The following is a 15,694-nucleotide window of genomic DNA, read 5'->3' as shown; positions in this document are numbered from 1 at the left end:
GTAATCCCGTGTGCTCCATCAGGCCCTTTTTTTAACATGAGATCGTCTGAACAAAACAAAGGAGACAAAAACAGCTCATTTTAACATGGTGGCATCCCAGCTCACGCTCAGTCCCCTGTAGTGCCCACAAGACCCTTTAATATAACATTGTCCCATTGGTTAACTGTCTATATAAATCGATTTGTATTCATATACAATACAGCAGAGTACACAGAATTTGCATACGTCATTAGAAAACATTTTTATAATATATGAACATTGTGTTATTATAGGTGCTCCAATACCAGTTGTGCGCGCCAAGCGCAGAAGGCGCCAGGCCGATGAGGAGGAGGAGGAGGAGGATGCGGCAGAGGAGGAGATGGATGAGGAGGAGCAGCCAGGGCCCTCCCACTCCCCAACCCCAGCTCCTGTTGAGGAGCAAGCTGAGGAGCTTCCCCCCCCCCACCCCAACTTCTCAAGCAGACGAGCAGGAGGAAGACAGCGGTCCTGTGAGCCTCGTTCAGGAAGGTAAATATGTGCACAATGATTAATAACATTTCAACAATAAAATGTAGATATAAAAATGGACAACATATAAAGCGCACCTGTCAGATTGTAGAACCATAATATGGTATTTATGCTAGAAGTATACAGGTAGTGCATAATTATTAGGCAAGTTGTATTTTTGAGGATTCATTTTATTATTGAACAACAACCATGTTCTCAATGAACCCCAAAAACTCATTAATATCAAAGCTGAATATTTTTGGAAGTAGTTTTTAGTTTGTTTTTAATGTTAGTTATTTTCGGGGGATATCTGTGTGTGCAGGTGACTACTATTACTGTGCAGAATTATTAGGCAACTTAACAAAAAAATAAATAGATACCCATTTCAATGATTTATTTTTAACAGTGAAACCAATATAACATCTCAACATTCACAAATACACATTTCTGACATTTAAAAACAAAACAAAAACAAATCAGTGACCAATATAGCCACCTTTCTTTGCAAGGACACTCAAAAGCCTGACATCCATGGATTCTGTCAGTGTTTTGATCTGTTCACCATCAACATTGCGTGCAGCAGCAACCACAGCCTCCCAGACACTGTTCAGAGAGGTGTACTGTTTTCCCTCCTTGTAAATCCCACATTTGATGATGGACCACAGGTTCTCAATGGGGTTCAGATCAGGTGAACAAGGAGGCCATGTCATTACTTTTTTTTATTTAATACCCTTTCTTGCCAGCCACGCTGTGAAGTACTTTGACACGTGTGATGGAGCATTGTCCTGCATGAAAATCATGTTTTTCTTGAAGGATGGTGACTTCTTCCTGTACCACTGCTTGAAGAAGGTCTCTTCCATAATCTGGCAGTAGGACTGGGAGTTGAGCTTGACTCCATCCTCAATCCGAAAAGGCCCCACAAGCTCATCTTTGATGATACCAGCCCAAACCAGTACTCCACCACCACCTTGCTGGCGTCTGAGTCGGACTGGAGCTCCCTGCCCTTTACCAATCCAGCCACGGGCTCTTCCATCTGGCCCATCAAGACTCACTCTCATTTCAGCAGTCCATAAAACCTTAGAAAAATCTTTCTTTAGATATTTATTGGCACAGTCTTGACGTTGCAGCTTGTGTGTCTTGTTCAGTGGTCGTCGTCTTTCAGCCTTTCTTACCTTGGCCATGTCTCTGGGTATTGCACACCTTGTGCTTTTGGGCACCCCAGTGATGTTGCAGCTCTGAAATATGGCCAATCTGGTGGCAAGTGGCATCTTGGCAGCTGCACGCTTAACTTTTCTCTGTTCATGGCCAGTTATTTTGCACCTTTGTTTTTCCACACGCTTCTTTTGTTTGATGATCACGCTTTAGAAGCTTTGCAATTTTAAGAGTGCTGCATCCCTCTGCTAGATATCTCTCTATTTTGGACTTTTCAGAGTCTGTCAAGTCCTTCTTTTGGCCCATTTTGCCAAAGAAAAGGAAATTGACTAATAATTATGCACACCTGATATAGAGTGTTGATGTCATTAGACCACACACCTTCTCATTACAGAGATGTACATTACCTAATATGCCTAATCGGTAGTAGGCTTTCGAGCCTATACAGCTTGGAGTAAGACAACATGCATAAAGAGGATGATGTGGTTCAAATACTCATTTGCCTAATAATTCTGCACTCCCGGGATGTGTTAGACACATAACAAGTGTATACACATGATAATGATTGATTAATAAGCAAAAAAAATATTTTATTTATTTGGTAACGTTCTTTGAAATCCAAATGTTTTTTTATTATATCCTAACAGCATCAAGAGATATGAGAAGGCAGAACAGACTCATCAAAAAAACACACCAGAGGATCCTGCAAAACCAACGCAAGATCCGCTACCTGACGCAACAAAATGCTATGCTAGAGCAGCAGCAATCCGAACATATTGCGGAAATGGAACGGATTCAGAAATGCATTGATAGTTATATCTGAATTTATTTTTTTATTAAAAAATCTTATTTTTTGGAAATGTTTCATTTCTTTTTGAGATAGATTTGTAGGTTTTTCAACACATCTAACTTCACATCAAACAAATCAACATCAACACATTTAACTTCATAATAAGCAAAAACATTTTATACTATTATTTTATTTAACAGTAACCTAGGACAAACTAAAGCACACAACACAGACACGACGAACACAAAATAAACTGTTGAAAAATGAACATAACAAAAGCAACAATATATATATATATATACAAAGAGAGAGAGAGGGAGAGCAAGAAAGAGAGAGAGAATGCAGATGAGCTCTTGCAGACAGCCCAATGGTTGCAGTATAAATGCCGCAAAACAGGGTTTAACAGGGTTGTTATAGTTACACTTGCTGTTTAGATCCGGTCTGTTAGCTTGTAGCGGAGGCTGTTGGTGGATCCGCTGTGCCAGAGAGGTCATGAAGCTTTACTCAGCATGGAGGCAGCAGCAGTAGTATTAAAATATAATATAACTAGACAATGCATTTCCTGAGGAAAATGCGAGTGGGAATGCTGAATAGCTTAATTGCTGAGCCCCTTGCCAAAGACATTCACCATAACCACTACACTATCTTTAGGACACACAGCTTCTTTCTCTATCTGCAAAGTATAGAGTATGCTGACTTCCTGGTCGCCCCTCCCCCCTCAATAGGTTTCCCCTCCCCCCAGGTCAGTGAGGAGGAATATTGCACTGAGGTCAGGAAAGTTATTTATGGAAAGAAATAACATTACAAACGCTTTAAATTCACAGATCTAATACATGATTTAAGCCTCCAAACAAAGCTTAATAAATCCTCAACCGTACATGCGATCGATACAACGACTACACCGTTTGAAATACACGGCCCTTGTAAACGCATCGATATGAAATTTATGTTGATAAACTTAAAAATGTGGCCATGTCTGCGATTTAGAAAAGAGCGTATTTGTGAGTTTTGCAGCAACATTTTTTAGATAATTTAACATGAGAGTCTATGAGACATAATTTCTGGCTGTTGCTCCAATAACTAAAACTAAAATACGTATCGCAGAATTGATCACATTGCCAGAAACCAGACAAGCATAGCTACGTTTTGATATAAAAATTGTGTATGAAAAGTAGATCTTGTGGACGTAAGAGCAATTTGTTTCCCCTTTTTCTAAAGATATTTTTAATTACAAAGATCTCCAATGTTAAGGTCACATGACAGACTCTAAATCCCCTCCATAGGATTACATTATAACCGATTGCATTTTTGTGAAAAATTCGCCAAACGTAAATTGCGTTTTCACCAAAAAATTGTAAACGATAACGATCTGAAAAGTCATAGCCGGATAGCTAAATATTTTGTGACCGCTTTAAAGTTTGTTTAGTGTCTGTAAGTGAGAGTATGAAGTAGCTGAAACTTTTGGCAGGGCATGTGAATTCAAAGGGGAAAAGGATGTTCTCATTGACTTCAATGTTAAAAAAAAGGGTCTAAAAGCTTAAAATTTATAAAAGTGTAAATAGTCGAAAAAAACTTAAAGAAGTCCCATCATTAGCTGAACGAGACGAACATTTTTACAGTTGAATGGTCTCAATAGCTGAAAGTATGCCGAAGTTACGCAGAACCAAAAAACGTAAGGAATAATAAGATTACTAAATTTACGGATATCAATACTGGAAATGTTTATTAAAGCATTCACACTAATTAAGATTAATACATTTACGGGTATCCATACTGGGAATGCTTATTAAAGCATTCCCACTAAGTATCACACAGGCAGGATTTACAAGCAGTAGTGGTAATAGTACTAGATAGCATAAAAACACTTGGGGAATACTTTACAGCATCAGTAGTGGTCATAGTAGTCAATAGTTTACCAAAAAATTGGGACACAGGTGTCTTGACAGAGCTGTAATAGTAGTAGTAGACATTGACAATACAGTGTCAAATCACTCGGGCAAGAGGTGCCATGATGAACAGCAGCAGCAGCATCAGTAGTGGTAATAGTAGTATAGAGTGGCAAATAACTAGTGACATAGGTGTCTTGATTGAGCAGTAGTAGTAGTAGTAGACATTGACAATACAGAGTCATATCACTTGGGCAGGAGGTGCCATGATGAACAGCAGTGGTAATAGGAGTATATAGAGTGTGAATTAACTGCTGACATAGGTGTCTTGACTGGGCAGCAGCAGCAGCAGCAGTAGTAGTATTAGCAGTAGTAGTTGATACAGAGTCATATCACTTGGGCAGGAGGTGCCATGATGAACAGCAGCAGCAGCATCAGTAGTGGTAATAGTAGTATAGAGTGGCAAATAACTAGTGACATAGGTGTCTTGATTGAGCAGTAGTAGTAGTAGTAGACATTGACAATACAGAGTCATATCACTTGGGCAGGAGGTGCCATGATGAACAGCAGTGGTAATAGGAGTATATAGAGTGTGAATTAACTGCTGACATAGGTGTCTTGACTGGGCAGCAGCAGCAGCAGCAGTAGTAGTATTAGCAGTAGTAGTTGATACAGAGTCATATCACTTGGGCAGGAGGTGCCATGATGAACAGCAGCAGCAGCATCAGTAGTGGTAATAGTAGTATAGAGTGGCAAATAACTAGTGACATAGGTGTCTTGATTGAGCAGTAGTAGTAGTAGTAGACATTGACAATACAGAGTCATATCACTTGGGCAGGAGGTGCCATGATGAACAGCAGTGTTAATAAGAGTATATAGGGTGTGAAATAACTGCTGACATAGGTGTCTTGACTGGGCAGCAGCAGCAGTAGTATTATCAGTAGTAGTTGATACAGAGTCATATCACTTGGGCAGGAGGTGCCATGATGAACAGCAGTGTTAATAAGAGTATATAGGGTGTGAAATAACTGCTGACATAGGTGTCTTGACTGGGCAGCAGCAGCAGTAGTATTATCAGTAGTAGTTGATACAGAGTCATATCACTTGGGCAGGATGTGCCATGATGAACAGCAGTGTTAATAAGAGTATATAGGGTGTGAAATAACTGCTGACATAGGTGTCTTGACTGGGCAGCAGCAGCAGCAGCAGAAGCAGCAGTAGTAGTATTAGCAGTAGTAGTTGATACAGAGTCATATCACTTGGGCAGGAGGTGCCATGATGAACAGCAGTGGTAATAGGAGTATATAGAGTGTGAAATAACTGCTGACATAGGTGTCTTGACTGGGCAGCAGCAGCAGTAGTATTATCAGTAGTAGTTGATACAGAGTCATATCACTTGGGCAGGAGGTGCCATGATGAACAGCAGTGGTAATAGGAGTATATAGAGTGTGAATTAACTGCTGAAATAGGTGTCTTGACTGGGCAGCAGCAGCAGCAGCAGTAGTAGTATTAGCAGTAGTAGTTGATACAGAGTCATATCACTTGGGCAGGAGGTGCCATGATGAACAGCAGCAGCAGCATCAGTAGTGGTAATAGTAGTATAGAGTGGCAAATAACTAGTGACATAGGTGTCTTGATTGAGCAGTAGTAGTAGTAGTAGACATTGACAATACAGAGTCATATCACTTGGGCAGGAGGTGCCATGATGAACAGCAGTGGTAATAGGAGTATATAGAGTGTGAATTAACTGCTGACATAGGTTGTTTTGACTGAGCAGCAGAAGCAGCAGTAGTAGTATTAGCAGTAGTAGTTGATACAGAGTCATATCACTTGGGCAGGAGGTGCCATGATGAACAGCAGTGGTAATAAGAGTATATAGGGTGTGAAATAACTGCTGACATAGGTGTCTTGACTGGGCAGCAGCAGAAGCAGCAGAAGCAGCAGTAGTAGTATTAGCAGTAGTAGTTGATACAGAGTCATATCACTTGGGCAGGAGGTGCCATGATGAACAGCAGTGGTAATAGGAGTATATAGAGTGTGAAATAACTGCTGACATAGGTGTCTTGACTGGGCAGCAGCAGCAGTAGTATTATCAGTAGTAGTTGATACAGAGTCATATCACTTGGGCAGGAGGTGCCATGATGAACAGCAGTGGTAATAGGAGTATATAGAGTGTGAATTAACTGCTGAAATAGGTGTCTTGACTGGGCAGCAGCAGTAGTAGTATTAGCAGTAGTAGTTGATACAGAGTCATATCACTTGGGCAGGAGGTGCCATGATGAACAGCAGCAGCAGCATCAGTAGTGGTAATAGTAGTATAGAGTGGCAAATAACTAGTGACATAGGTGTCTTGATTGAGCAGTAGTAGTAGTAGTAGACATTGACAATACAGAGTCATATCACTTGGGCAGGAGGTGCCATGATGAACAGCAGTGGTAATAGGAGTATATAGAGTGTGAATTAACTGCTGACATAGGTTGTTTTGACTGAGCAGCAGAAGCAGCAGTAGTAGTATTAGCAGTAGTAGTTGATACAGAGTCATATCACTTGGGCAGGAGGTGCCATGATGAACAGCAGTGGTAATAGGAGTATATAGAGTGTGAAATAACTGCTGACATAGGTGTCTTGACTGGGCAGCAGCAGCAGAAGCAGCAGTAGTACTATTAGCAGTAGTAGTTGATACAGAGTCATATCACTTGGGCAGGAGGTGCCATGATGAACAGCAGTGGTAATAGGAGTATATAGAGTGTGAAATAACTGCTGACATAGGTGTCTTGACTGGGCAGCAGCAGCAGTAGTATTATCAGTAGTAGTTGATACAGAGTCATATCACTTGGGCATGAGGTGCCATGATGAACAGCAGTGGTAATAAGAGTATATAGGGTGTGAAATAACTGCTGACATAGGTGTCTTGACTGGGCAGCAGAAGCAGCAGTAGTAGTATTAGCAGTAGTAGTTGATACAGAGTCATATCACTTGGGCAGGAGGTGCCATGATGAACAGCAGTGTTAATAAGAGTATACAGAGTGTGAAATAACTGCTGACATAGGTGTCTTGACTGAGCAGCAGCAGTAGTAGTATTAGCAGTAGTAGTTGATACAGAGTCATATCACTTGGGCAGGAGGTGCCATGATGAACAGCAGTGTTAATAAGAGTATATAGAGTGTGAAATAACTGCTGACATAGGTGTCTTGACTGGGCAGCAGAAGCAGCAGTAGTAGTATTAGCAGTAGTAGTTGATGCAGAGTCATATCACTTGGGCAGGAGGTGCCATGATGAACAGCAGTGTTAATAAGAGTATACAGAGTGTGAAATAACTGCTGACATAGGTGTCTTGACTGAGCAGCAGCAGTAGTAGTATTAGCAGTAGTAGTTGATACAGAGTCATATCACTTGGGCAGGAGGTGCCATGATGAACAGCAGTGTTAATAAGAGTATATAGGGTGTGAAATAACTGCTGACATAGGTGTCTTGACTGATCCAGAGGAGTCATGGGAGAAAATCATGTGGTCAGATGAGACCATAATATAACTTTTTGATCATAATTTCACTAACCGTGTTCGGAGGAAGAATAATGATGAGTACCATGCCAAGAACGCCATCCCTAATGTGAAGCATGGGGGTGGTATCATCTTTTTTTTGGTGGTGTTTTTCTGCACATGGGACAGGGTGACTGCACTGTATTAAGGAGAGGATGACCGTGGCCATGTATTGCGAGATTTTGGGCAACAACCTCCTTCCCTGAGTTAGAGCTTTGAAGATGGGTCGAGGCTGGGTCTTCCAACATGACAATGACCCAAAGCACACAGCCAGGATAACCAAGGATTGGCTCTGTAAGGAGCATATCAAGGTTCTGGCGTGGCCTAGCCAGTCTCCAGACCTAAACCCAATAGAGAATCTTTGGAGGGAGCTCAAACTCCGTGTTTCTCAGCGAGAGCCCAGAAACCTGACTGATGTAGAGAAGATCTGTGTGGAGGAGTGGGCCAAAATCCCTCCTCCAGTGTGTGCAAAGCTGGTGTAAAACTACAAGAAAGGTTTGACCGCTGTAATTGCAAAGAAAGCCTACTGTACCAAATATTAACATTGATTTTCTCAGATGTTAAAATAGTTATATTCAGCACTGTAAATACATCAGGTCCGGGGCTCCATCAGGGAATGCATGACAAGGGACCCTTCAGCGCCCTGAACCGACGACGGGTGCCAGAAAGTCACCGCCGATCCAGGACTCATTCATCTTTATGAATGTGAGTCTGTCCACGGAGTCTGTGGACAGACGGGTCCTCTTGTCCGTGACCACCCCACCTGCCGCGCTGAATGTCCGCTCAGATAGTACGCTGGAGGGGGGGCAAGACAATAACTCCAGCGCATACTGAGCGAGCTCGCGGCAGGTGTCCAATCTGGCAACCCAGTACTCCATGGGGTCGTCGGTGCTCATACTGTCAGAAGCACTGACGGACGCCATGTAGTCTGCCACCATGTGGGCCAGCCGCTGGTGGTGACTGCTGCTGCTGCTGGTGCTGGTACTGGGTCGCTCGGTTTGGAAGAACATCCTCATCTCATCCATTAGGTCCCCTGCTCGGCTGCTGCTGGGTGCAGCCACCTGCTGGGTGAGATGAGGGGGGACAACTGGAGGCCGGGGAGTTGCCTGCTCCAACCGCCTGACAATGCCTGCCTGCAGTTCCTCCATCCGGTGCTGCCTTCGGCTGGCTGGGATGAACTGCTCCAGTTTCCCCTTGCACCTGGGATCCAAAAGGGTGGCCATCCAGAAATCATCCCTCGCCTTGATGGTCTTAACCCGGGGGTCCCTCCTGAGGCATCTCAGCATGTGGGCAGCCATGGGGAAGAGCACAGCCCGCTGTGACTCCTCACTGCTGGCCAGGTGAATGAGGTCCGACTCTTCATCCCTGAGGCGCTGCTGGTCACGCTCAGAGATGCCCAACCCCTGGACTATCGGTGCCCCCAACACCGGCTCTCCCTCCTGACCAGGCCCTGACTCCGGGACGACACCAGCAACCACCTCCTCCTCATCATCATCATCATCCTCCTCCTCCTCCTCCTCGTCCTGGCCCTGGTCTCGGTGGAGCATTGCTGACTCCTCCTGCTCCACCAAGGCACTCTCCCCAGCTTCGAGCAGGCGATCTAGTGTCCTCTCCAGCATGAACACTATTGGCAGCACGCTATTGAGGCCGACGTGCTCACTGCTGACCATCTTGGTCGCCTGCTCGAAGGAGGACAACACTTGGCAGACCTGCTTTATCTGCCCCCACTCCGCACAGGCGATGAAAGGGAGTTGTGGTGAAGCCCTCTCAGTGCGTAGTTCCATCAGGTACTCCCTCACCGCCCTTTGCTGCTCCCACAACCTCTTCAGCATGTGGAGGGTGGAGTTCCACCGCGTCACACTGTCCACAATCAGCCTGTGAAGGGGCAGACTGTACTTCCGCTGCAACTCGGACAGGGACGCGGTAGCGGTTGGGGAGCGCCTGAAGTGGCTGGCAATCCTACGCGCCTTTGCCACAATGTCACTCAACCCGGGATAAGTGCGCAGGAACTTCTGCACCACCAGGTTGAGGACATGTGCCAGACAGGGCACGTGGGTCAGACTGCCAGCACTGAGGGCGGCGAGTAGGTTGCTGCCGTTATCGCAGACAACCATACCTGCCTGGAGCCTTCGGGGTGTCAGCCACTTCTGGACCTGAGCCTGAAGTGCTTTCAGCACTTCTTCTCCAGTGTGTCTCCGGTCCCCTAAACTAACAAGCTGGAGCACGGCCTGACAGCGCACGTGCCCCACACTTGAGTAGCTACGGGGGCGCTTGCTGGGAGGCTCAGCAGCTGCGGAGACAGTGGCTTGAGGGAGACCAGCAGTTCTCCCCTGGACACCCCGGGGCGGCACCACAAGATCGGTTGCCGCCGATCCCTCACCGACGCCTCGGAGGGAAACCCAATGGGCCGTGAAGCTGATGTAGCGCCCCTGCCCATGCCTGCTGGTCCAGCCATCCATTGTCAGATGAACCCTGTCGCTGACAGCGTGATCCAGCGACAGGGTTACATTCTGCACAATGTGCTGGTGTAGGGCAGGGACACCAGTCCTGGCAAAGAAATGGCGGCTGGGGACACGCCATTGGGGTTGGGCCTGCTCCAACATCTGCCTGAAGGGGTTGCTGTCAACTATGTTGAAGGGCAGCAGATGTTGGGCAATAACCCTTGCCAGGAGCCCATTGAGGGAACGCACACGTCGGTCTCCAGGGGGGAAGGGAGTGGTGCGGTCAAAGGCGTCTGAAATTGACGCCTGGCGCCGGACGGCAGTGCGGGACACAGACGCGGAGGGTGCTGTGGAACTAGAGGTCTGGCTGCCGGTACCAGTACCTCTACTAGAGGGAGCGGGGGGGCATGACCTGCTGGAAAGAGATGAAGATGTGGCAGGGGCTGCTGTACCCTGCTCACTTGTGGTGGTGGCGCTGCTACCACCACCACGCTTCATCTCGTCAAACACCGCCCAGTGGTTTATCCTCAGGTGCTGGTTCAGGGCTGTGGTACCCACCCGAGCCAAACACTTCCCTCTCTTCACCCTCACTTTACAAATCCGGCAGATGGCCACGGTAGGGTTGTCTGCCACCAGGGTAAAGTAGTTCCAGACAGGTGACTTCAGCACCGCCCTCCTGTCAGATGGGGTGACGCTTACTTGCACCTGCTGGGACTCGGTGCGCACAGGTGGAGCTGCCTGCTGCTGCTGCTGCTGCTGCTCCTCCTGACACCTCCTGCTGCCATCACCAGTGGAGACCCTGACGATGGTCTCCCTGGTGGTGACCTGGCGCACCGTTTCACCAGGGTGCCTACCTTCCCCGTCGTCACTGACGTAGTGAGCCGACGCGTCAGATGGCAACCATGATGGGTCACCCTCTTCGCCCCCAGAGATGTCAGACCAAGGGCTGAGATGTGTTGGTCTGAGGGAACCAACTGACATGGAGCCTCTAGCCTGGCTCCGCTGTCCCCTCACCCACGCCTGGGTCTGACTAGGTGCTGCTGTTTCCTGCACCAAAACAGCAGCACCAGTTTGAAGGGATGTCTCTGGGATACTGCCAGCAGGTATCCCATCCTCCTCATCCATCCCTTCAAAAAGGTCCTGACCATCAGGACAGAGCTGAAGGTCTGCCTGATGCATGGCCTCCCCCAAGATATCCCTCTCACTGTCGCTGTCGAACAGTAAGATGCTGGACTCTTGGGGGCTGGGGGGGGGGGTACTACAGGCACCGGTGTAATGGTGGTACTACTGTGAGTCGGGACCGACGACTCAGTGGCACTGCTGTGCCCCATGTAGTCCACCACTACTTCAGCCTGAGATGGCAATATCGGGCGGCTGCCCGATGGGAAGAACTCCCGGATCAGGCGGACTCCCCTTGCACCCGATCCTCTACCACTAGTAGGGGCACGAGAGGTACCCCGTGCTGGCAGCGACCCAGCACTGGGAGTAACTCCCCTACCCCTGCTGCCATGGCCACGGATGCCGCTCATAATTGCTGATATGTGTGTGGGGGGGGGGTAAACTTTATTGGGGGGGGGGAAATGTGAGGAAAATGTGTTTTTGTGTTTTTTTTACAAGACAGGCACGCAGACAAAGACGTACACAGACAGCTACTAAACTATAAGAAAAGTAGTACACCAAAGACAAGGACTACAAAATTAAAGAAAAAAAAAAAAGCACTAAACAAACACTAACTTTTTTTTTTTTTTTTTTTTAAACACAAAACACAGACACTAAACACACACTAAGCTAAGCTAGATGAAATAAATGTACACTAACAGTGTGTACACTTACTACACAAAATTTAACTAAACTGAACACAAAACTTAGCTTTTAGAAAAGCTCTTTAGGAAAAACTAAACAAAATGTGCACTGAAATGACTAGCAAATATCACTGAACAGCGAAGCTGCAAGATCAAACAGTAACACAAGATGAACAAAACTTAGCTTTTAGAAAAGCTCTTTTAGAAAGCTCAGCAAAATGTGCACTGAAATCACTAGCAAATATCACTGAACAGCAAAGATGCAAGATCAAACAGTAACACAAGATGAACAAAACAGCACAAAACAGCACAAAACGTAGCTTTGAAAAAAGCTCTTGGGTCTATTGCTTTGAAAAAAGCAGTTGATATACTGGAAAAGATGCACTGGAATCACTAAATAGCAATGCAGCACTATGCTGGTGATGATATAAATCAATCAGGAACAGACACAGGAACACAGAAACAGCCTCCACACTCTCTAGCCAGCTTCTGAATCTGCAATGAAATGGTGCTGGGAGTGAGCTTATATAATGTCCGTGCAGGCAGGTTCCTATTGGTTGCTAACCTCTGACGAGTGTGGAAGGAGAACTCTGATTGGCTCTGATGCAAAGGGGCGGAGAAAATAATCGCGCAATATTCCTATTGCCGAATATTCGCATTGCGAATATTCGGCAATATAAAATGATCGCTTCAGCTACTCGGCCCAAGGTCTCTAATCATACCAGCAATGCTTTTAGACGTCTATGGAGATCACTAGGATGTGATCTGTTTTAAAAATGAAACTGTAAAAATCGCTCTGATGCGGAAGATAGGGGCGAAGAAAATAATCGCGCGATATTGCGTTTGCCGAATAATCGCATTGCGATTTTTCGAGAAAATTCAATGAACGCTTCAGCTACTCGGCCCAGGGTCTCTAATCATACCAGCAATGCTTTTAGACGTCGATGGAGATATCTAGGATGTGATCTGTTTTAAAAAAAAAATTGTAAAAAATCGAATATTCGGAATTGCGAATATTCACCGGGAAATTCGAAATATAGCGCGATTTCTCGAATATGCTATATTCGAGTCGAATATTCGCAATGCGAATATTCGTGAGCAACACTAGTGAAGATATAAGGTGACCAGATTTTTAAAATTAATTCTGGGGACATATTTTTTTTTTTTTACTAGTAATGGTGGCAATCTGCAACTCTCTGACCGTTGCTGTCGCCCCGCCTCACATCCTGTCAAGTCTCATTCTCTGGGCCTCGGCTACAACTGGGTGGTGAGCGGAGGAATATCACCCTGTCAGGGAAGGCAAGGACATATGTAGAAAATGGTGAAGCGCTAATATGGCAACTGAATCACATTAAATGTAATTCAACAATAATAAAGTCCATATAAAAATTCTTGTGGAGATCACTGGTTTGGACACCGCCACCAACACCCAAACACACTGCTTCTTACCAAAAGGAAGATAAAAACTTGCAAGACAATATATCAATAGCGGATCTTCAATAGGGATGAGCTTTACGTTCGGCGAACAGCGAACAATTTGGGGTGTTCGAGGCAAATTCGAAAAGCCGCGGAAAACACAGTTAAAAGTCTATGGGAGAAATCAAAAGTGTTTGAGGACCCGGGTCCTGCCCCAAGGGACATGTATCAATGCAAAAAAAAGTTTTAAAAACAGCAGTTTTTTCAGGAGCAGTGATATTAATAATGCTTAAAGTAAAACAATAAAAGTGAAATATTCCTTTAAATTTCGTACCTGGGGGGTGTGTATAGTATGCCTGTAAAGTAGCGCATGTTTCCCGTGCTTAGAACTGTTCCTGCACAAATTGTCATTTCTAAAGGAAAAAAAGTCATTTTACAGATCAAAGTCATTGAAAAAACAGCAGGGGTACCCCCCCCCCCCCCCTCCAGCCCATTACGATGCCCTTTGGGTCTGGTATGAGCAGTTTTGATTTTTCATGTTCGTGTCCCATAGACTTTAACGGTCTTCGCGTGTTTGAACCATGTTGTGGTGCGAACCGAACAGGGGGGTGTTCGGCTCATCCCTACTCTTCAACAGCAAAGGGAGTACAGAAAGGGCAGCAGCTCCTTTAGTACAAGTCAGCAATCCTTGATGCCTCCCAAGATAGGATCCTCAGCAGCATGAGCATAACCAGGCCCTTAATCGACCTTGTTAGCAGAGAACCCAGCAAAGAAAAGAAAACATTTCATAGTGCAGACATCCCAATAAGTAGTTTAATAAAGGATAAAGAAGTTGATACCCTCACATTTATGAAGTAAAAAACGGAAGAAACGTCCAGCGCTTCTAACCTTATAGATGGCCGCCGTATCCCAGTGCAAGCGTCGCATTACAGGTTACAGGCTCCTACCTACTAGTTTTGTCATCACTAACGTCTTCAGGTGCGTGGTCTGATAAGGCAAGGAGATAAGCAGGCAAGCCTTAGCCAATACAATCAGATGCATCAGTTTGAAACCCTGGAATGAAATGTCACATCAAGACTGCTACAAAATAAAAAAACACTCTATTTACATTAAGCAACACTGTTAAGTACATCAGTGTGTCCAAACATAGAATAATGCCAAATTACAGGCTCCAGTTTGTACTTCCTCAAATCAACTTCAAGTTTTATAATTTAAAAATAGAAGTTTGGGTTTAAATTAAGCTCCATATGAAGTGACACATGTAAGATGATTCAGGTGGATTTACCCTGTTTTGGATGACATTATTAAACATACTCTAGACCGGAGGTCAACAACCTTTTTGGCACCAGAGATCAGTTTCATGGCAGCCAATTTTCCCAGGTTAGGGGATAGGATATTCATGGAGTCTGTCCTCAGCCCCCTCTTCTCAGTTTTGCTGGATCAACTTCTATAAATAAATGTACTCCTTTTTTTTTTTTTTTTAAATACAAGTGTTACATTGAGCTTTTCATCCATCCTCTTTATAGATATTAGGATAGACAGACAACAGTAAACGTGTTCTAAGCCCTCCAGCGGCAGACTATCCATTAGGGGTGCCCAGTCGCCGCCCGCTCTCTCCAGGCCACCCCCTATATGCTATGAATAGATTTATGCATAGCATGAATCTATCCATGGCCGCCGCAGCTGCCTCCTATTCTTGTGTCTGGCCCCTTTCAGGGCACCGGGCGCATGAATTACAGTGGTGGGGTTTTTAGGCATAGGCTCTAATAGGCTTCAAAATAGGGTGGGCTTGGGTCGCAGAGGATGCGTCCAGAGCCCACCCAGGTATGTTACAACAGCGAATAATTAATTATTGTTAAAACACTGATCTTCAATCCGGCCAATCAGAGGCAGGTGTGAGACCCGTTTTCCGAAAGAGAAGATTCCTGAGGAAGAGGGAGGAAACGGAAGCCGCTGTCGCTGTGATGCCACCGACGAACCACTGAAGCCCTCCCCCACTATCCAAAAAAAGTACTAATCCACTATTGGAGCAGCATTTTCTTTACACAGTTCAGACCTATTGATCTGTGAAAGAGGAGAGTTTAAACACACAAAGACCATTATTTTTCCAGTTCATCCAAATATTCCTAAACGCCCCTTTAAAAGCAATTTTTCATAGCCAGTTTTCTTTATTTGATAATGT

Source organism: Rana temporaria, chromosome 1, assembly GCF_905171775.1.
Source record: "Rana temporaria chromosome 1, aRanTem1.1, whole genome shotgun sequence".
NCBI classification, from domain to species: Eukaryota; Metazoa; Chordata; class Amphibia; order Anura; family Ranidae; genus Rana; species Rana temporaria.
Note: the sequence above shows the minus strand (reverse complement) of the source record.